Here is a 23244-nt window from a genome sequence, read left to right as displayed (position 1 = left end):
GAGCCGCGCGTCGCCGCCATTTTCACACGTGCATTGAGATTCATAGGGAGAGGACGTGGCTGGCGTCCTCTCCGTTTATAGAGAAGAGAGTGAGACTAGAGTAGAGAGAGACACAGTAGTAATTTTGGGGAGCATTAGGAGGAGTACTACTACTTGCTGAAGTGATAGATAGATAGTGTGACTGTATAATGTATATCTGACTTGTGGGGGAGACACTGACAGTGGGGAGCAGTTAGAGTCTGAGAGCAGGACTCAGGAGTACATATAACGTACAGTGCACACTTTTGCTGCCAGAGTGCCACACTGCCATTGTGACCACACTGACCACCAGTATAATATATATTGTGATTGTCTGCTTAGGAGTACTACTTGCAAGTTGCTGATAGTGTGACCAGTGACCTGACCACCAGTTTAATAATCACCACCAGTTTAATATATATATATATATATATATATATATATATATAATTGTATATAATATATATATAATATTGTATACCACCTACCCGGTTTTTTTTTCTTTCGTCTTCTTTATACATACTACTATAGTAGCTTACTGTAGCAGTCTGCGGTGCTGCTGAGCTGACAGTGTCCAGCAGGTCAGTCATCAGTCATTACATAATAAATATATATACCTGTCCGGCTGCAGTACTAGTGATATTATATATATATATATATTGATTTCATCTAATTATCATCCAGTCTATATTAGCAGCAGACACAGTACGGTAGTCCACGGCTGTAGCTACCTCTGTGTCGGCAGTCGCTCGTCCATCCATAACTGTATACCACCTACCCGTGGTTTTTTTTCTTTTCTTTCTTCTTTATACATACTACTATAGTAGCTTACTGTAGCAGTCTGCGATGCTGCTGAGCTGACAGTGTCCAGCAGGCCCGTCATCAGTCATTACATAATAAATATATCTACCTGTCCGGCTGCAGTACTAGTGTGATATTATATATATATATATATATATATATATTGATTTCATCTCATTATCATCCAGTCTATATTAGCAGCAGACACAGTACGGTAGTCCACGGCTGTAGCTACCTCTGCGTCGGCAGTCGCTCGTCCATCCATAATTGTATACCACCTACCCGTGTTTTTTTTTTTTTCTTTCTTCTTTATACATACTACTATAGTAGCTTACTGTAGCAGTCTGCGGTGCTGCTGAGCTGACAGTGTCCAGCAGGTCCGTCATCAGTCATTACATAATAAATATATCTACCTGTCTGGCTGCAGTACTAGTGTGATATTATATATATATATATTGATTTCATCTCATTATCATCCAGTCTATATTAGCAGCAGACACAGTACGGTAGTCCACGGCTGTAGCTACCTCTGTGTCGACAGTCGCTCGTCCATCCATAATTGTATACCACCTACCCGTGTTTTTTCTTTTTTTCTTTCTTCTTTATACATACTACTATAGTAGCTTACTGTAGCAGTCTGCGGTGCTGCTGAGCTGACAGTGTCCAGCAGGTCCGTCATCAGTCATTACATAATAAATATATATACCTGTCCGGCTGCAGTACTAGTGTGATATTATATATATATATATTGATTTCATCTCATTATCATCCAGTCTATATTAGCAGCAGACACAGTACGGTAGTCCACGTCTGTAGCTACCTCTGTGTCGGCAGTCGCTCGTCCATCCATAATTGTATACCACCTACCCGTGGTTATTTTTTTTCTTTCTTCTTTATACATACTACTATAGAAGCTTACTGTAGCAGTCTGCGGTGCTGCTGAGCTGACAGTGTCCAGCAGGTCCGTCATCAGTCATTACATAATAAATATATCTACCTGTCCGGCTGCAGTACTAGTGTGATATTATATATATATATATATTGATTTCATCTCATTATCATCCAGTCTATATTAGCAGCAGACACAGTACGGTAGTCCACGGCTGTAGCTACCTCTGTGTCGGCAGTCGCTCGTCCATCCATAATTGTATACCACCTACCCGTGGTTTTTTTTTTTTTTTCTTCTTTATACATACTACTATAGTAGCTTACTGTAGCAGTCTGCGGTGCTGCTGAGCTGACAGTGTCCAGCAGGTCCGTCATCAGTCATTACATAATAAATATATCTACCTGTCCGGCTGCAGTACTAGTGTGATATTATATATATATATATATTGATTTCATCTCATTATCATCCAGTCTATATTAGCAGCAGACACAGTACGGTAGTCCACGGCTGTAGCTACCTCTGTGTCGGCAGTCGCTCGTCCATCCATAATTGTATACCACCTACCCGTGTTTTTTTTTTTTTCTTTCTTCTTTATACATACTACTATAGTAGCTTACTGTAGCAGTCTGCGGTGCTGCTGAGCTGACAGTGTCCAGCAGGTCCGTCATCAGTCATTACATAATAAATATATCTACCTGTCTGGCTGCAGTACTAGTGTGATATTATATATATATATATTGATTTCATCTCATTATCATCCAGTCTATATTAGCAGCAGACACAGTACGGTAGTCCACGGCTGTAGCTACCTCTGTGTCGACAGTCGCTCGTCCATCCATAATTGTATACCACCTACCCGTGTTTTTTCTTTTTTTCTTTCTTCTTTATACATACTACTATAGTAGCTTACTGTAGCAGTCTGCGGTGCTGCTGAGCTGACAGTGTCCAGCAGGTCCGTCATCAGTCATTACATAATAAATATATATACCTGTCCGGCTGCAGTACTAGTGTGATATTATATATATATATATTGATTTCATCTCATTATCATCCAGTCTATATTAGCAGCAGACACAGTACGGTAGTCCACGTCTGTAGCTACCTCTGTGTCGGCAGTCGCTCGTCCATCCATAATTGTATACCACCTACCCGTGGTTATTTTTTTTCTTTCTTCTTTATACATACTACTATAGTAGCTTACTGTAGCAGTCTGCGGTGCTGCTGAGCTGACAGTGTCCAGCAGGTCCGTCATCAGTCATTACATAATAAATATATCTACCTGTCCGGCTGCAGTACTAGTGTGATATTATATATATATATATATTGATTTCATCTCATTATCATCCAGTCTATATTAGCAGCAGACACAGTACGGTAGTCCACGGCTGTAGCTACCTCTGTGTCGGCAGTCGCTCGTCCATCCATAAGTATACTAGTATCCATCCATCTCCATTGTTTACCTGAGGTGCCTTTTAGTTGTGCCTATTAAAATATGGAGAACAAAAATGTTGAGGTTCCAAAATTAGGGAAAGATCAAGATCCACTTCCACCTCGTGCTGAAGCTGCTGCCACTAGTCATGGCCGAGACGATGAAATGCCAGCAACGTCGTCTGCCAAGGCCGATGCCCAATGTCATAGTACAGAGCATGTAAAATCCAAAACACCAAATATCAGTAAAAAAAGGACTCCAAAATCTAAAATAAAATTGTCGGAGGAGAAGCGTAAACTTGCCAATATGCCATTTACCACACGGAGTGGCAAGGAACGGCTGAGGCCCTGGCCTATGTTCATGGCTAGTGGTTCAGCTTCACATGAGGATGGAAGCACTCAGCCTCTCGCTAGAAAAATGAAAAGACTCAAGCTGGTAAAAGCACCGCAAAGAACTGTGCGTTCTTCGAAATCCCAAATCCACAAGGAGAGTCCAATTGTGTCGGTTGCGATGCCTGACCTTCCCAACACTGGACGTGAAGAGCATGCGCCTTCCACCATTTGCACGCCCCCTGCAAGTGCTGGAAGGAGCACCCGCAGTCCAGTTCCTGATAGTCAGATTGAAGATGTCAGTGTTGAAGTACACCAGGATGAGGAGGATATGGGTGTTGCTGGCGCTGGGGAGGAAATTGACAAGGAGGATTCTGATGGTGAGGTGGTTTGTTTAAGTCAGGCACCCGGGGAGACACCTGTTGTCCGTGGGAGGAATATGGCCGTTGACATGCCTGGTGAAAATACCAAAAAAATCAGCTCTTCGGTGTGGAAGTATTTCAACAGAAATGCGGACAACATTTGTCAAGCCGTGTGTTGCCTTTGTCAAGCTGTAATAAGTAGGGGTAAGGACGTTAACCACCTTGGAACATCCTCCCTTATACGTCACCTGCAGCGCATTCATAATAAGTCAGTGACAAGTTCAAAAACTTTGGGCGACAGCGGAAGCAGTCCACTGACCAGTAAATCCCTTCCTCTTGTAACCAAGCTCACGCAAACCACCCCACCAACTCCCTCAGTGTCAATTTCCTCCTTCCCCAGGAATGCCAATAGTCCTGCAGGCCATGTCACTGGCAATTCTGACGATTCCTCTCCTGCCTGGGATTCCTCCGATGCATCCTTGCGTGTAACACCTACTGCTGCTGGCGCTGCTGTTGTTGCTGCTGGGAGTCGATGGTCATCCCAGAGGGGAAATCGTAAGACCACTTTTACTACTTCCACCAAGCAATTGACTGTCCAACAGTCCTTTGCGAGGAAGATGAAATATCACAGCAGTCATCCTGCTGCAAAGCGGATAACTGAGGCCTTGGCATCCTGGGTGGTGAGAAACGTGGTTCCGGTATCCATCATTACTGCAGAGCCAACTAGAGACTTGTTGGAGGTACTGTGTCCCCGGTACCAAATACCATCTAGGTTCCATTTCTCTAGGCAGGCGATACCGAAAATGTACACAGACCTCAGAAAAAGAGTCACCAGTGTCCTAAAAAATGCAGCTGTACCCAATGTCCACTTAACCACGGACATGTGGACAAGTGGAGCAGGGCAGGGTCAGGACTATATGACTGTGACAGCCCACTGGGTAGATGTATGGACTCCCGCCGCAAGAACAGCAGCGGCGGCACCAGTAGCAGCATCTCGCAAACGCCAACTCTTTCCTAGGCAGGCTACGCTTTGTATCACCGCTTTCCAGAATACGCACACAGCTGAAAACCTCTTACGGCAACTGAGGAAGATCATCGCGGAATGGCTTACCCCAATTGGACTCTCCTGTGGATTTGTGGCATCGGACAACGCCAGCAATATTGTGTGTGCATTAAATCTGGGCAAATTCCAGCACGTCCCATGTTTTGCACATACCTTGAATTTGGTGGTGCAGAATTTTTTAAAAAACGACAGGGGCGTGCAAGAGGTGCTGTCGGTGGCCAGAAGAATTGCGGGACACTTTCGGCGTACAGGCACCACGTACAGAAGACTGGAGCAACACCAAAAACGCCTGAACCTGCCCTGCCATCATCTGAAGCAAGAAGTGGTAACGAGGTGGAATTCAACCCTATATATGCTTCAGAGGTTGGAGGAGCAGCAAAAGGCCATTCAAGCCTATACAATTCAGCACGATATAGGAGGTGGAATGCACCTGTCTCAAGCGCAGTGGAGAATGATTTCAACGTTGTGCAAGGTTCTGCTGCCCTTTGAACTTGCCACACGTGAAGTCAGTTCAGACACTGCCAGCCTGAGTCAGGTCATTCCCCTCATCAGGCTTTTGCAGAAGAAGCTGGAGACATTGAAGGAGGAGCTAACACGGAGCGATTCCGCTAGGCATGTGGGACTTGTGGATGGAGCCCTTAATTCGCTTAACAAGTATTCACGGGTGTTCAATCTGTTGAAATCAGAGCACTACATTTTGGCCACCGTGCTCGATCCTAGATTTAAAACCTACCTTGGATCTCTCTTTCCGGCAGACACAAGTCTGCTGGGGTTCAAAGACCTGCTGGTGAGAAAATTGTCAAGTCAAGCGGAACGCGACCTGTCAACATCTCCTCCTTCACATTCTCCCGCAACTGGGGGTGCGAGGAAAAGGCTCAGAATTCCGAGCCCACCCGCTGGCGGTGATGCAGGGCAGTCTGGAGCGACTGCTGATGCTGACATCTGGTCCGGACTGAAGGACCTGTCAACGATTACGGACATGTCGTCTACTGTCACTGCATATGATTCTCTCCCCATTGAAAGAATGGTGGAGGATTATATGAGTGACCGCATCCAAGTAGGCACGTCACACAGTCCGTACTTATACTGGCAGGAAAAAGAGGCAATTTGGAGGCCCTTGCACAAACTGGCTTTATTCTACCTAGGTTGCCCTCCCACAAGTGTGTACTCCGAAAGAGTGTTTAGTGCCGCCGCTCACCTTGTCAGCAATCGGCGTACGAGGTTACTTCCAGAAAATGTGGAGAAGATGATGTTCATTAAAATGAATTATAATCAATTCCTCCGTGGAGACATTGACCAGCAGCAATTGCCTCCACAAAGTACACAGGGAGCTGAGATGGTGGATTCCAGTGGGGACAAATTGATAATCTGTGAGGAGGGGGATGTACACGGTGATATATCGGAGGATGATGATGAGGTGGACATCTTGCCTCTGTAGAGCCAGTTTGTGCAAGGAGAGATTAATTGCTTCTTTTTTGGTGGGGGTCCAAACCAACCCGTCATTTCAGTCACAGTCGTGTGGCAGACCCTGTCACTGAAATGATGGGTTGGTTAAAGTGTGCATGTCCTGTTTATACAACATAAGGGTGGGTGGGAGGGCCCAAGGACAATTCCATCTTGCACCTCTTTTTTCTTTAATTTTTCTTTGCGTCATGTGCTGTTTGGGGAGTGTTTTTTGGAAGGGCCATCCTGCGTGACACTGCAGTGCCACTCCTAGATGGGACAGGTGTTTGTGTCGGCCACTAGTGTCGCTTATCTTACTCACACAGCTACCTCATTGCGCCTCTTTTTTTCTTTGCGTCATGTGCTGTTTGGGGAGTGTTTTTTGGAAGGGCCATCCTGCGTGACACTGCAGTGCCACTCCTAGATGGGCCCGGTGTTTGTGTCGGCCACTAGGGTCGCTTATCTTACTCACACAGCTACCTCATTGCGCCTCTTTTTTTCTTTGCGTCATGTGCTGTTTGGGGAGTGTTTTTTGGAAGGGCCATCCTGCGTGACACTGCAGTGCCACTCCTAGATGGGCCCGGTGTTTGTGTCGGCCACTAGGGTCGCTTATCTTACTCACACAGCTACCTCATAGCGCCTCTTTTTTTCTTTGCGTCATGTGCTGTTTGGGGAGTGTTTTTTGGAAGGGCCATCCTGCGTGACACTGCAGTGCCACTCCTAGATGGGCCAGGTGTTTGTGTCGGCCACTAGGGTCGCTTATCTTACTCACACAGCTACCTCATTGCGCCTCTTTTTTTCTTTGCGTCATGTGCTGTTTGGGGAGTGTTTTTTGGAAGGGCCATCCTGCGTGACACTGCAGTGCCACTCCTAGATGGGCCCGGTGTTTGTGTCGGCCACTAGGGTCGCTTATCTTACTCACACAGCTACCTCATTGCGCCTCTTTTTTTCTTTGCGTCATGTGCTGTTTGGGGAGTGTTTTTTGGAAGGGCCATCCTGCGTGACACTGCAGTGCCACTCTTAGATGGGCCAGGTGTTTGTGTCGGCCACTAGGGTCGCTTATCTTACTCACACAGCTACCTCATTGCGCCTCTTTTTTTCTTTGCGTCATGTGCTGTTTGGGGAGTGTTTTTTGGAAGGGCCATCCTGCGTGACACTGCAGTGCCACTCCTAGATGGGCCAGGTGTTTCTGTCGGCCACTAGGGTCGCTTATCTTACTCACACAGCTACCTCATTGCGCCTCTTTTTTTCTTTGCGTCATGTGCTGTTTGGGGAGTGTTTTTTGGAAGGGCGATCCTGCGTGACACTGCAGTGCCACTCCTAGATGGGCCAGGTGTTTGTGTCGGCCACTAGGGTCGCTTATCTTACTCACACAGCTACCTCATTGCGCCTCTTTTTTTCTTTGCGTCATGTGCTGTTTGGGGAGTGTTTTTTGGAAGGGCCATCCTGCGTGACACTGCAGTGCCACTCCTAGATGGGCCCGGTGTTTCTGTCGGCCACTAGGGTCGCTTATCTTACTCACACAGCTACCTCATTGCGCCTCTTTTTTTCTTTGCGTCATGTGCTGTTTGGGGAGTGTTTTTTGGAAGGGCCATCCTGCGTGACACTGCAGTGCCACTCCTAGATGGGCCCGGTGTTTGTGTCGGCCACTAGGGTCGCTTATCTTACTCACACAGCTACCTCATTGCGCCTCTTTTTTTCTTTGCGTCATGTGCTGTTTGGGGAGTGTTTTTTGGAAGGGCCATCCTGCGTGACACTGCAGTGCCACTCCTAGATGGGCCAGGTGTTTGTGTCGGCCACTAGGGTCGCTTAGCTTACTCACACAGCTACCTCATTGCGCCTCTTTTTTTCTTTGCGTCATGTGCTGTTTGGGGAGTGTTTTTTGGAAGGGCCATCCTGCGTGACACTGCAGTGCCACTCCTAGATGGGCCCGGTGTTTGTGTCGGCCACTAGGGTCGCTTAGCCTAGTCATCCAGCGACCTCGGTGCAAATTTTAGGACTAAAAATAATATTGTGAGGTGTGAGGTATTCAGAATAGACTGAAAATGAGTGGAAATTATGGTTTTTGAGGTTAATAATACTTTGGGATCAAAATGACCCCCAAATTCTGATTTAAGCTGTTTTTTTAGTGTTTTTTGAAAAAAACACCCGAATCCAAAACACACCCGAATCCGACAAAAAAAATTCGGTGAGGTTTTGCCAAAACGCGGTCGAACCCAAAACACGGCCGCGGAACCGAACCCAAAACCAAAACACAAAACCCGAAAAATTTCAAGTGCACATCTCTACGATCAACTCGGAATGAAGCCCCATATGTCATTAATCTTTGTACTTTGGCAAAGGTCATTATTGCTAGATCCTGGTTGGCAGTTACTGGTCTTGATTTTACGTCATGGACCATGTTAGTTAACTCTACAGTGTCCCATGAAAAACATATGTATATTTCACATCAGACTGAATCTAAATTTGATTGTATTTGGAGTAATTGGGTGCAGTCTCGGCTTTATGATATATCTCACAATTTTTAAAGGGTATATCCCCTTCTCCTGTTAATGGGCAGTGTTGGTATTGAAATTACTATATGTACAAATTGTGCATGAGCTGTGCATCACATCACATCATCGATTTGATTTACTTTGTTTTCCTTGTATTTAGTTTTTGTATGGTTGATTATAATTTGATGTCAAATGTGTAAACTCTACATATATTCTCTGTACAGCCTGATACTCTATAGTCTCTAGTTATGGGCCTTCTGGGCTTGACTCTCCTATGTTCGAATCAGTATGGACTGACACGTGGATGTAACTGTTAGGGTCTCCTGCTCTGTGCTGCCACGTCGTCATGGCAACCGGGAGACAAGTGCTAGCGGATGGTTAGCAGTGGTTACAGGCTCTGTGCACGGCAGGGGATCCGGTGCTGGTTTTTGTGCTCACAGTCTGTGAGGTCTGAATGGGGCGTGGACAGCACCTGCTATATAAACCCTCTTCTCAGGTTAGGCAGATGCTGCTGAATCTTTGTTGGTTAGTCAGTTCCTGAAAGCTAGCTAGTACTGTGTAAACTTTGTATTTGTTTGTTGCTTACTGCAAATAGGCCTTGGGATTTGGTATTACACTCTGCCAATCCAGACCTAGCAGTAAGACTGGAGTCAGTCGTTTAACCTGCTGGGGTTCTTTTGCTACTCTGTGAACCTAGCAAGTTTGCATCTGTATTCTCAGACTTGCCTGCCAAAATCCTTTCTCACTGTGCGAGGTGTTCAGGTGTCAGTTTAGTGGCAGTAAGCTGAACCAGTGCACTGCAAGTGAGAACTAGGATTGTTGAGACTCTCCTTGTGTCTATTATTCCATCTCTGACCAAGGAGTTTACTGCCACACCCGTTGGTAACCCTTTAGGGTTTTGCTGTTGCCCTTAGCAACAGCATTTTGGGTTCTCTACGTATTAAATCACTACATCTCGCTTCTTTCCATCTGAGCATTCCTAATACTAGGGAGACACCCAGTTTCTTAGCCTTTGGGCTTCTCTGTTCACTTTGTGTTTATTTTGTTACCCTATCACCTTCTGTGTATGTAATGTCATATTCCCCAGTCTGTCTGTGAGTTCATTTGTTTTGCATCCCTCACCGTTCAGACACCAGTACATTCCTGCTGGCACTGGTGTGCATAACATATTCAGCAGCCCAATACTCCTGTTGAAATTTTGTGGGAATATGGAGCATACCCCTCAAAATACTTTGCAACAGGTGGTCGATCAGGTGCAGGTCCTGACTCGACAATTTAATGATTTGTCCATTAAAATGCACACCTCACAGGCCGCTGGCGGAGCTCCCGCAGCAGCAGTACCTTCAGGGGTTAAAGAGCCGAAAGTAAATCTCCCGGATCGTTTTTCTGGAGATCGCTCGCAGTTCTTTTGTTTCAAGGAGAGCTGCAAGCTATATTTCCAGCTTAGGCCTCAGTCTTCTGGGTCGGAGATTCAGCGGGTGGGCATAGTGATTTCCTTGCTACAAGGAGACCCACAGGTCTGGGCATATGGGTTGCAGCCTGACTGTCTGTCGCTTAAAAGTGTTGATGCTGTTTTTACGGCACTGGGCATGTTGTATGATGACCCTGACAAGACGGCCTCAGCCGAGGCTCAGATTTCGATCCTTAAGCAAGGGCGAAGGCCAGTTGAGGTTTATTGTACGGAGTTTCGGAGGTTGGCCCATGATACCCAGTGGAATGACCCAGCCCTGAGACACCAGTACCGAAGAGGTCTTTCTAACCAGTTAAAAGACCAACTGGTACAATATCCCTTGCCTGATAGCTTGGATCAGCTCATGCAGTTATCCATTCGGGTGGATAGACGGCTGAGAGAGCGCAGGCTTGAAAGGGAGACCGAGGTTTCCTTCTTTCCCAAGGGAACCTCAGACTCTGAGGAATTTTCCGAGGAGCCTATGCAGATTGGGGCTACCCGCCTCTCCTCGCGTGAGAAGACGCGGAGGAGACAGCAGGGGTTATGTTTGTACTGTGGGAATAAAGGTCATGTGGTAGTATCATGCCCAGAAAAGCCGGAAAACTTCAGGGCCTGAGGGTGATGGGAAATATCCTGTCAGGCCAGAAGTCAGAATTTCCCAAGAAGACTTTTATCATTCCGGTGACCTTGAAGATCCTCGGTCAAACTGTCAAGACTGAGGCCTTTGTGGACAGTGGGGCCGACAGGGTTTTTTTATGGACCGCCAATTCGCCCTGAAACACTCTGTTCCCTTAGTACCCTTGGCATCGGAAATTGAGATTTGTGGGTTAAACGGGGAACCATTATCCCAGGGTAAAATTACCTCTTGCACTAGCCAGATTTCCTTGTTTATTGGAGCCACACACTCTGAAAAATTGTCCTTTTATGTGACTGTCTGTACTTTTGCCCCATTGGTGTTGGGGTTACCCGGGTTAAGGGCCCACAATCCTCAATTTGACTGGGTCTCTGGGGAGATTCTTAGTTGGGGTACTGATTGTTTCAGGAGTTGCTTGAGCCTTCCAGTCAGGCTTTCGCAGCTAAGTTTGCCAGGATTGCCAGGATGTTATGCAGATTTTGCGGACGTGTTCTCCAAAAGAGTTGCAGAGGTACTACCTCCCCATCGCCCCTATGACTGTGCCATTGATTTGTTGCCGAATGCTAAGCTTCCCAAGAGCAGGTTGTACTCCCTGTCACGTCCTGAGACTCAGGCTATGGCAGAGTACATTCAGGAGAACTTGGCTAAGGGATTTATCAGACCTTCACAGTCTCCAGTTGGGTCGGGGTTCTTCTTCGTGGGTAAAAAGGATGGTTCGTTGCGACCCTGCATCGACTTCAGGGAATTGAACCGTATCACGATTAAAAACTCATATCCACTGCCTCTCATTTCGGTCTTGTTTGTCCAGCTTCGTACTGCCACCATATTTTCTAAGATTGACCTACGCGGTGCGTACAATCTAATCCGAATAAGAGAGGGGGATGAATGGAAGACTGCCTTTAATACCCACTCAAGGCATTATGAATATTTGGTGATGCCTTTTGGGCTCTGTAATGCCCCGGCAGTCTTCCAGGACTTCATGAACGATGTGCTCAGGGAATATTTGGATAGATTCTTAGTTGTATACTTAGATGACATCCTAATCTTCTCCCATTCCCTGGAGGAACATCGGAAGCATGTACGCTTAGTCCTCCAGAAACTCAGAGACCACCGGCTTGGGGCGAAGCTGGAGAAGTGCGAATTTGAAGTTCAGCAAATCGCATTTCTAGGATATATTATCTCCCCAGAAGGTTTCCAAATGGAGGGTTCCAAGGTACAGGCAGTCCTGGATTGGGTGCAGCCCACTAGTTTGAAGGCGCTTCAGCGTTTTCTGGGCTTTGCAAATTTTTATAGACGATTTATCGCTGGATTTTCATCTATAGTGGCGCCCTTGGTGGCACTCACTAAGAAAGGGGCGGATGTTGCTCACTGGTCTTGTGAGGCCAAAGCGGCTTTTGCCCGTCTCAAAAGGGCATTTGTCTCGGCCAAGGTGCTGCGACACCCAGATCCAGAGCGTCCTTTTGTGGTGGAGTTGGATGCCTCTGAGATGGGTATTGGGGCAGTGCTCTCTCAGATGGGGTGTCTGATAATCGCCTTCATCCCTGTGCTTACTTTTCCCGTAAATTTTCGCCTGCCGAGATGAATTATGACGTGGGTTACCGGGAATTGTTGGCTATTAAGGATGCACTCGAGGAGTGGAGACACTGGCTTGAGGGGGCTAAGTTTGTGGTCTCAATTCTCACCGACCATAAGAATTTGGCATATTTAGAGTCAGCAAAGCGCCTCAATGCCAGGCAGGCACGATGGGCTTTGTTTTTTGCTCGCTTTAATTTTTTGATAACATATCGCCCTGGGTCAAAAAACATCAAGGCTGATGCGCTCTCGCAGAGTTTTGCTCCAATCCAGGAGACCACCGAGGAGCCATTGCCCATTGTGTCCCCATCATGTATTAAAGTGGGCATTACCCAGGACCTCTTGTCATTAGTCCTTAGAGCACAGGAGCAGGCTCCTCCAGACCTTCCGGTAGGTCTTTTGTTTGTGCCTCCTAGGTTAAGACAGCGAGTGTTCCTGGAATTCCATGCCAAGAAGTCGGCAGGTCACCCGGGTATTGCCAGAACTCGGGAGTTGCTATCTAGGGCGGTGTGGTGGCCCTCGGTGGCTAGGGATGTGGATCAGTGGGTTCGGGCATGTGACATCTGTGCCCGAAATAAGACTCCTAGAGGGGTTCCTGTTGGCCCATTACATCCACTCTCTATTCCATCTAAGCCATGGACCCACATTTCAATGGATTTTGTGGTGGACTTGCCCAAATCCTCGGGGATGACAGCCATCTGGGTTGTCGTTGACAGGTTTTCGAAGATGGCGCACTTCGTTCCATTGGTTGGGCTGCCATTGGCCAGACGCCTGTCTGAATTATTTATGCTGCATGTTGTGCGCCTCCACGGGTTGCCACTTGATGTGGTCTCTGACCGCGGATCCCAGTTTGTGGCCAAATTCTGGAGGGCATTTTGTTCCGATCTCCAGATTTCTGTCAGCTTGTCGTCAGGCTACCATCCGCAGTCTAATGGGCAGACTGAAAGGGTGAACCAGTCCTTGGAGCAGTTCCTCAGGTGTTATGTCTCCAAGTGTCAGACTGACTGGGTTGCTCATCTGTCCATGGCGGAGTTTGCCTATAACAACGCGGCTCACTCTGCTACCGGGATCTCTCCCTTCCTTTGTGTGTATGGGCATCATCCTAAGGCCAATTCTTTTGACCCCCTGGACTCCACGCCTGGTGGTTCCTCTGTGGTTTCGGTCCTTAGAGGTATTTGGAGGAAAGTGAAGAAAGCCCTTGTGTCTGTGTCATTAGTGACCAAAAGGGTTTTTGATAAGCGGAAAAGACCCTGCAGCTTCAAATTAGGAGACTTCGTCTGGTTGTCTACCAAGAATTTGAAGTTGAGACAGCCATCTCATAAGTTAGGCTCCCGGTTCATCGGTCCTTATAAGATCACTAGGGTTATCAATCCGGTGGCATTTCAGTTAGATCTACCCCGTTCTTTGGGTATCAATAAAACATTTCATTGTTCCCTTTTAAAACGGGCGATTAGTAATCCTTCTTCCAGTGGAAGACCTTCCCCTCTTCTGATACGTGGCCAGAGGGATTTTGTTGTTGAAAAGATTCTTGACTCCAAGATGGTTTGGGGTCGGCTGTCATTTTTGGTGCACTGGAAGGGGTATGGCCCGGAGGAGCGGTCGTGGGTGCGCAGTTGTGATCTTCATGTCCCCAGACTGTTACGCTCTTTCTTCTCGCAGTTCCCCGATAAACCCGGTGGTAGGGGTTCTTTGACCCCTCGTCAGAGGGGGTACAGTTAGGGTCTCCTGCTCTGTGCTGCCACGTCGTCATGGCAACCGGGAGACAAGTGCTAGCGGAGTAACCTGAGCGTAGCTGATACTCCGGTTCGGGTCTTTTGCTGTGCAGTGGTTACAGGCTCTGTGCACGGCAGGGGATCCGGTGCTGGTTTTTGTGCTCACAGTCTGTGAGGTCTGAGTGGGGCGTGGACAGCACCTGCTATATAAACCCTCTTCTCAGGTTAGGCAGATGCTGCTGAAACTTTGTTGGTTAGTCAGTTCCTGAAAGCTAGCTAGTACTGTGTAAACGTTGTATTTGTTTGTTGCTTACTGCAAATAGGCCTTGGGATTTGGTATTACACTCTGCCAATCCAGACCTAGCAGTAAGACTGGAGTCAGTCGTTTAACCTGCTGGGGTTCTTTAGCTACTCTGTGAACCTAGCAAGTTTGCGGCTGTATTCTCAGACTTGCCTGCCAAAATCCTTTCTCACTGTGCGAGGTGTTCAGGTGTCAGTTTAGTGGCAGTAAGCTGAACCAGTGCACTGCAAGTGAGGACTAGGATTGTGGAGACTCTCCTTGTGTCTATTATTCCATCTCTGACCAAGGAGTTTACTGCCAAACCCGTTGGTAACCCTTTAGGGTTTTGCTGTTGCCCTTAGCAACAGCATTTCGGGTTCTCTACGTATTAAATCACTACATCTCGCTTCTTTCCATCTGAGCATTCCTAATACTAGGGAGACACCCAGTTTCTTAGCCTTTGGGCTTCTCTGTTCACTTTGTGTTTATTTTGTTACCCTATCACCTTCTGTGTATGTAATGTCATATTCCCCAGTCTGTCTGTGAGTTCATTTGTTTTGCATCCCTCACCGTTCAGACACCAGTACATTCCTGCTGGCACTGGTGTGCATAACAGTAACTCATGATATGGCATGTTAATGGTTCTATGTTTTTGAAAACTGATAAATAATTACTCAATTTAAAAAAATAAGTATGAAACTAGGCCAAAGAGGTCTGCATTATGTACTAGATTGTCCAGTGGTCTCTGGGCTGAATCCATTTGTCCAGCCAGCCAGCCATCGAGCATTTCACCAATAATGAATATGGCTATAATAATGAGTATGGCATATTAGGAGACTACTAAAGACTATTGGAGCCAACTTTGGGCAGATATACTGTACCAACATGCAAGCAGGTAAAATGTGTCTACTCTGGGCACTGGTACTTTGCCTCTTTTGGCAATTCCAGAGAATAATACATTTTTGCGTGAACAGGAATCCCTGAAATTATTTTTCTCCACATTCACATTTTGCCTGCCAAGGGCAGAGCTGTAACTAGGGTAAGCTGTGCTGCTTCCAAGGTGCCAGGCCCTGAGGTGGCACTATTGTTGCCCCATTGCAACTGTATTTGGCATACAGCACACCTGGAACAGCACCCTGCAGCCTACAGAGCCGCCTACTGTTCCTCGCAGTAAGCCACCTCAAGACCGCCCAGACCGTCCATAGGATGCCCAACTTCTCCTTTTTCCCAGCATCCCTCCTATCTCATAGTGACATTATAATGTCACATGTTTGCCCTCCTACTGCCCTGGCTAGGTGCAACTGCAGGTAAGGAAATCTGTGTGAAATTTCCTCCACATCTATGGAGCCCATACACTTGTGCGATTGAGCGCGATGCAATATCACGCTTTGATTTCCCTTGAAGCTCCCCGTGCGATAAATCACATCAGTAGTGCTTTTTTTGTACATTCGATGTGCATACAATCTTACGATTTATCGCATGCGCCTTACGACCGGAAATCGGGTGACCAGAAATGGGTGGAGGGGAGTGTCCAGGAAGTGAGCTAAATACCTCACAGATCGCACATCGCAGTGCGATAAATCGAATGTGGTAAAAACAGCATGCGATCGCACGTGCAATCCAATAAATATTAAGTGCAGCACATAATATCTTGAGATGCGAGATTTGACCAGCGTGCCCGCGCATTGCATCGTGGGACACATTCGATGTGCTTACAATCCTGCGATTTATCGCACAGATGCGGTCGAAATTGAAGGGTTGTACCAGATATCTCACAAATGTATGGGCACCATTACTTTTCCATCTCATGTTTAGCCTGCCTCAGGCAATTTTATTGAAGGATACATTTTTGCCTGAACATCTCTGAGAGGTGATTTTAATCTCTGACTATTGGCCCTCATACATAACAAATGTAGTGGGGCAATGTCCCTATCCCCTGATGTCCGGGTTGGGGAATCAAAAATATTTTACATGTTTAAAAACCCTGATTCTCCGATCCTGACCGAAAACGCTGGGATAGGCAAATCGGGCATTTTTAACATGCTAAATTTCCCTGATGGATCACCAATAATTGCCTGCCACTGACTGACGGATTCGCCCAGCGGAGCGCCGTGCCAGCAAATTGGGAATCAGGAAAAAAGGCCGCCTGATGTATGGTGGCCATTACGTGCCAAAAGCAGTTGATGTACAGTTGGTGTGCTCCCCAGTCCCATGCAACTTGCTCTGATTACCAATATACATATTGTTTTGAGGTTTGCCTACTGTGTGGCACTACATAATGTATGTTTCCTTTATAATGCTGACAGCTGTAATATCCATTGCCTGTCAGAAGTGCACGCTATTGCAATTTTATACGTAGTGGGCTTGCAAAAATATGCTAATGACTCAGGCGAAGTCTTAAGCTTAGAGACGTCCACTGCCAGCATCTCACATCTGCCACTTACACCTGGGCCTCTCCAGTTGCATAAGATTTCCTCCCCCAAACACTGACTACCTTTAACTCACTTATACAAATAAATACACTGTGCATGCGCCGTCGCTAATCCATCGTCGCCTGTGTGCATTACGGTTTTGCCGCATGTGCAGTAGCAAAACATCTCTCCACTGTGTCTGCAGTCGACATTGAGTCCTTGACCTTACATTTGGCTTGAATATCCTTGTCTGCCATTAGCTTCAAACTTTGCTTCTTACCCTGTTATCATGGGGCCTAATTCAGACCTGATCGCTAGCAGGTGATTTTTGCACTGCTGCGATCAGATAGTCGCCGCCTATATGGGGAGTGTATTTTAGCTGTGCAAGTGTGCGAATGCTTGTGTAGCAGAACTGCACAAAATGATTTTGTGCAGTCTCTGCACAGTCCAGGACTTACTCAGCTGCTGCGATCACTTCAGCCTGTCCAGGACCGGAACTGACGTCAGGAACCCGCCCTGCAAACACTTGGACACGCCTGCGTTTTTCCAACCACTCCCAGAAAATGGTCAGTTGACACCCACAAACACCCTCTTCCTGCCAATCTCCTTGTGAACGCCCATGCGAACGGATCCTTCGCACAAACCCATCGCTAAGTGGCAATCCGCTTTGTACCCGTGTGACGCGCTGCGCAATGCGGTGCATGCGCAGTTCAGACCTGATCGCCCGCTGTACAAAAACGCAGCCTAGCGATCAGGTCTAAATTACCCCCCCCCCTCATTGTCCTAAAGGGTCTATTTATGAAGCTGAGATGAGCCTTTTCTCTGGTGAAATTATTGGAGAAAAGGCTTTTCTCAGCTTCTCAGTTTACCAAGAGCCTCTTTTTGGGGAAAGTGACTGACTCAGTTTAACAAGTCGTAACATTTTTTCACTTCTAGCTACTTGGAGCTTCACTCCATATAAGGGTGCATATATCTTGGGATGTATAAATTAATGGGGACATCCATCCTGAGTATAATCACTATGCGCATGAGCTGATGTTACTGTATCTGCCTTTACTATTTGCCTGCGAGTGAGAAGAAGAAAAAACTCACTGAAGATGATACATCCTTTTCACAAGGCTTCTTAAATTGCAGCAAAACAACATTATGTGTTCCACTGTGATATAGTATACAGACTTACTTAATGATTGATACCAGAGGCACTTGTTAAATAGACCCCTTGGTCTCATATACTTTCTTGGTCTGCACTGCACATCACTAGTTTTGCATTGCAGTAAACTAAAATGCACACAAGACCGGGGACGATCAGTACCAAGCACATCAACTCTATGGGATTTCTAAAGGTTTTCTTAGGAAGTCTGGTAACAAAATTTACACCAGGATACTCTCTGTATTGTACGGTGGTCATTTTGGTGCATTCTATATTGTATAACAGTTACTAGGATCCAGTCTGTACTGTTCTCAGAAGTCAACAGCATGTTTCTTGTATTGTATGGAAGTCGCTAGAATGCTTTCTATGTTGTATATAAGTCACTAAGATCCAGACTGTACTGTACACTATGATACCCACTGTATTTTAAAGCAGTCAGTAGTATCTAGACTGTACTGTACACTGATAGCTACTGTATTTTACAGTGTAACAGTCACTAGGATCTAGACTGTACTTACTGTACACTGATAGCTACTGTATATTACTGTGTAGCAGTCACTAGGATCTAGACTGTACTGTACACTGATAGCTACTGTATATTACTGTGTAGCAGTCACTAGGATATAGACTGTACTGTACACTGATAGCTACTGTATATTACTGTGTAGCAGTCACTAGGATCTAGACTGTACTGTACACTGATGCCTACTGTATTTTACTGTGTAGCAGTCACTAGGATCTAGACTGTACTGTACACTGATAGCTACTGTATATTACTGTGTAGCAGTCACTAGGATCTAGACTGTACTGTACACTGATGCCTACTGTATTTTACTGTGTAGCAGTCACTAGGATCTAGACTGTACTGTACACTGATAGCTACTGTATATTACTGTGTAGCAGTCACTAGGATCTAGACTGTACTGTACACTGATACCTACTGTATTTTACTATGTAGCAGTCACTAGGATTTAGACTGTACTGTGATACCTACTGTATATTACTGTGTAGCAGTCACTAGGATCTAGACTGTACTGTACACTGATACCTACTGTATTTTACTGTGTAGCAGTCACTATGATTTAGACTGTACTGTACACTGTGATACCTACTGTATTTTACTGTGTAGCAGTCACTAGGATCTAGACTGTATTGTACACTGTGATACCCACTGTATTCAGGGGCGTAGGGAGGGCCGTTCTGGCGGAGCACAAGCTCCAGGCGCCAAAACTGTCAGAGGGCGCTGGTGGGTCCTGGAGATACAGGGAGTGAAGGAGCGAGTCCCAGCGTTGGAGGAAGCGGGTCCCATCAGCAACAATTGCCATTTAGCTGGAACGGTCACATGAGTCGTCAGGCGCAGTATAGAGCCGCCCCCTCGCACTGTCTACTATGCTGCTGCTGCTGTTGCAGTCACTGGAAGCTGCTGCCTGCTGATTCCCCTGCATGTTCTCCCACATCGCCAAACCCGCTGCCTGTGGTCTTACCCGGGGACTCTCCACCACTGTTGCACAGGTATGCACAGTAGCCCCTTATACTGTATACATTAGGTTGCAGTGCGCTGCAAGTACAAGCAGCCACAGGCTGTCTTGTGATTTACCTTCAATCCATGTGCTGTGTGAACAGGCTGCCTATAGTATATCATTGTGTAATAGGCAGTAATATAAATTGGAGGGTTCTGCGCACTGAGTGTCTTTATTCTATAGCTAGCCTGGGTGTGCTGCTCGTTCTGATGGGTGTTCCAACCCACCTATACGTAAATGGAGAAGCTTAGTGGATATACCACAATAGAACTGTTCTCAACCCCTAAGGTGTGTGTGTTTAGCTAACGAATGCACATCAGATGTAATAAAGGATAATGTATGAACAGACCTAAATATGAGTTTGCACTTGGATATAGAAATCACAAATATAACAATATGATGCGAATTAATTGTTGTGAGCCACTGTATTTATTGTATACTGGCCAATCTAAAGGTGTGCGGTTAATGCCCAGGGTGGGCTATATTGTCTCTTATAAAGTTCATGCAGGTGGGCGATATTGTCTCTTATAAAGTTCATGCAGGTTATAATACAGACTGCGGAGTCCCGCACATCTGCTGTTGAAAAGTCTTTAGGAAAAAATAAAATAATAATAATAATAATAATAATAGTAATAATAATAATAATAACAACAAATGCTGGTGTTGGTAAAAAATCTTTAAAACCTTCACGATGCCCTGAGCTTACGGTGGTGGCATAAGTGGGGTAAAAAAGGGGTCTCCGGACTGGTTTCCTCTCTCTGCCCCTGCTGCCCGGCATTCCGGCACCTTCCCCTTTCCTCACATTTCCTCTCCCTCCTCTGCTCTGCAATGTGTATATGGGGCTACCTGCTGCAATGTGTATATGGGGCTACCTGCCGCAATGTGTATATGGGGCTACCTGCCGCAATGTGTATATGGGGCTACCTGCCGCAATGTGTATATGGGGCTACCTGCCGCAATGTGTATATGGGGCTACCTGCCGCAATGTGTATATGGGGCTACCTGCCGCAATGTGTATATGAGGCTACCTGCCGCAATGTGTATATGGGTATGTTTTTGAGTATATATATATGGGGAGGGGGGGGCGCCGTGACATAAGTTTGTTCTAGGTGCCATGGCTACACGCTACACCTCTGACTGTATTTTATAGCAGTCACTAGGATCCAGACTGTACTGTACACTATGATACCTACTGTATTTTATAACAGTCACTAGTATCTAGACTGTACTGTACACTATAACCACGGTATTTTACTGTATAGCAATTACTAGGATCCAGACTGTACTGTACACTATGATACCCACTGTATTTTATAGCAGTCACTAGTATCTATACTCTACTGTACACTATACCTACTGTATTTTATAGCAGTCACTAGGATCCAGACTGTACTGTACACTATGATACCCACTGTATTTTATAGCAGTCACTAGTATCTATACTCTACTGTACACTATGATACCTACTGTATTTTATAGCAGTCACTAGTATCTAGACTGTACTGTACACTATAACCACTGTATTGTATAGAAGTCACTAGGATCCAGACTGTACTGTACACTACGATAACCACTGTATTTTATAGCAGTCACTAGGATCCAGACTGTACTGTACACTACGATAACCACTGTATTTTATAGCAGTCACTAGGATCTAGACTATACTGTACACTATGATAACCACTGTATTTTATAGCAGTCACTAGGATCCAGACTGTACTGTACACTATAAACACTGTATTTTACTGTTTAGCAATCACTAGGATCCAGGCTGTACTGTACACTATGATACCCACTGTATTTTATAGCAGTCACTAGTATCTAGACTGTACTGTACACTATGATACCCACAGTATTTTATAGCAGTCACTAGTATCTAGACTGTACTGTACACTATGATACCCACTGTATTTTATAGAAGTCACTAGGATCCAGACTGTACTGTACACTACGATACCCACTGTATTTTATAGAAGTCACTAGGATCCAGACTGTACTGTACACTATGATACCCACTGTATTTTATAGCAGTCACTAGTATCTATACTCTACTGTACACTATGATACCTACTGTATTTTATAGCAGTCACTAGTATCTAGACTGTACTGTACACTATGATAAGTAACCACTGTATTTTATAGAAGTCACTAGGATCCAGACTGTACTGTACACTACGATAACCACTGTATTTTATAGCAGTCACTAGGATCCAGCCTGTACTGTACACTACGATAACCACTGTATTTTATAGCAGTCACTAGTATCTAGACTGTACTGTACACTATGATAACCACTGTATTTTATAGAAGTCACTAGGATCTAGACTATACTGTACACTATGATAACCACTGTATTTTATAGCAGTCACTAGGATCCAGTCTGTACTGTACACTATAAACACTGTATTTTACTGTTTAGCAATCACTAGGATCCAGGCTGTACTGTACACTATGATACCCACTGTATTTTATAGCAGTCACTAGTATCTATACTCTACTGTACACTATGATACCCACTGTATTTTATAGAAGTCACTAGTATCTAGACTGTACTGTACACTATGATACCCACAGTATTTTATAGCAGTCACTAGTATCTAGACTGTACTGTACACTATGATACCCACTGTATTTTATAGAAGTCACTAGTATCTAGACTGTACTGTACACTATGATACCCACAGTATTTTATAGCAGTCACTAGTATCTAGACTGTACTGTACACTATGATACCCACTGTATTTTATAGAAGTCACTAGGATCCAGACTGTACTGTACACTATGATACCCACTGTATTTTATAGCAGTCACTAGTATCTAGACTGTACTGTACACTATGATACCCACTGTATTTTATAGAAGTCACTAGGATCCAGACTGTACTGTACACTATGATATACCCGCTGTATTTTATAGCAGTCACTAGTATCTAGACTGTACTGTACACTATGATACCCACTGTATTTTATAGAAGTCACTAGGATCCAGACTGTACTGTACACTATGATACCCACTGTATTTTATAGAAGTCACTAGGATCCAGACTGTACTGTACACTATGATACCCACTGTATTTTATAGAAGTCACTAGGATCCAGACTGTACTGTACACTATGATACCCACTGTATTTTATAGAAGTCACTAGGATCCAGACTGTACTGTACACTATGATACCCACAGTATTTTATAGCAGTCACTAGTATCTAGACTGTACTGTACACTATGATACCCACTGTATTTTTATAGAAGTCACTAGGATCCAGACTGTACTGTACACTACGATAACCACTGTATTTTATAGAAGTCACTAGGATCCAGACTGTACTGTACACTATGATACCCACTGTATTTTATAGAAGTCACTAGGATCCAGACTGTACTGTACACTACGATAACCACTGTATTTTATAGAAGTCACTAGGATCCAGACTGTACTGTACACTATGATACCCACAGTATTTTATAGCAGTCACTAGTATCTAGACCAGGGGTGGCCAACCAGTCAGACACAAAGAGCAAAAAAATCTTGTTAGGCATGTCAAAGAGCCGACATCAAGCCACAGGCGCACATGCAAAAATGGGGTGTGGCCTTGTGCCTGCTAGGCCACGCCTTTGGTATAAAATACATTTAAAAAGCCAGATCCACATAAAATACATTTTTAAAGCCAGATCCAACATAAAATAC

The 23244-nt window shown here is 45.4% G+C and overlaps 2 protein-coding genes across 11 annotated transcripts in view; one reads left to right on the top strand and one right to left on the bottom strand.

Annotated features, from left to right (window-relative positions):
• Window positions 1-23244, bottom strand: part of MED12L (mediator complex subunit 12L) — a 1138385-nt gene that overhangs the window by 383116 nt on the left and 732025 nt on the right. The window lies entirely within an intron of this gene.
• P2RY12 (purinergic receptor P2Y12) overlaps window positions 1-23244 on the top strand; it is a 160570-nt gene that overhangs the window by 49862 nt on the left and 87464 nt on the right. The gene's annotated exons all lie outside the window — the stretch shown is intronic.

Source organism: Pseudophryne corroboree, chromosome 4 (genome assembly GCF_028390025.1).
Source record: "Pseudophryne corroboree isolate aPseCor3 chromosome 4, aPseCor3.hap2, whole genome shotgun sequence".
NCBI lineage: Eukaryota > Metazoa > Chordata > Amphibia > Anura > Myobatrachidae > Pseudophryne > Pseudophryne corroboree.
This window is presented reverse-complemented; position numbering and strand designations above follow the sequence as displayed.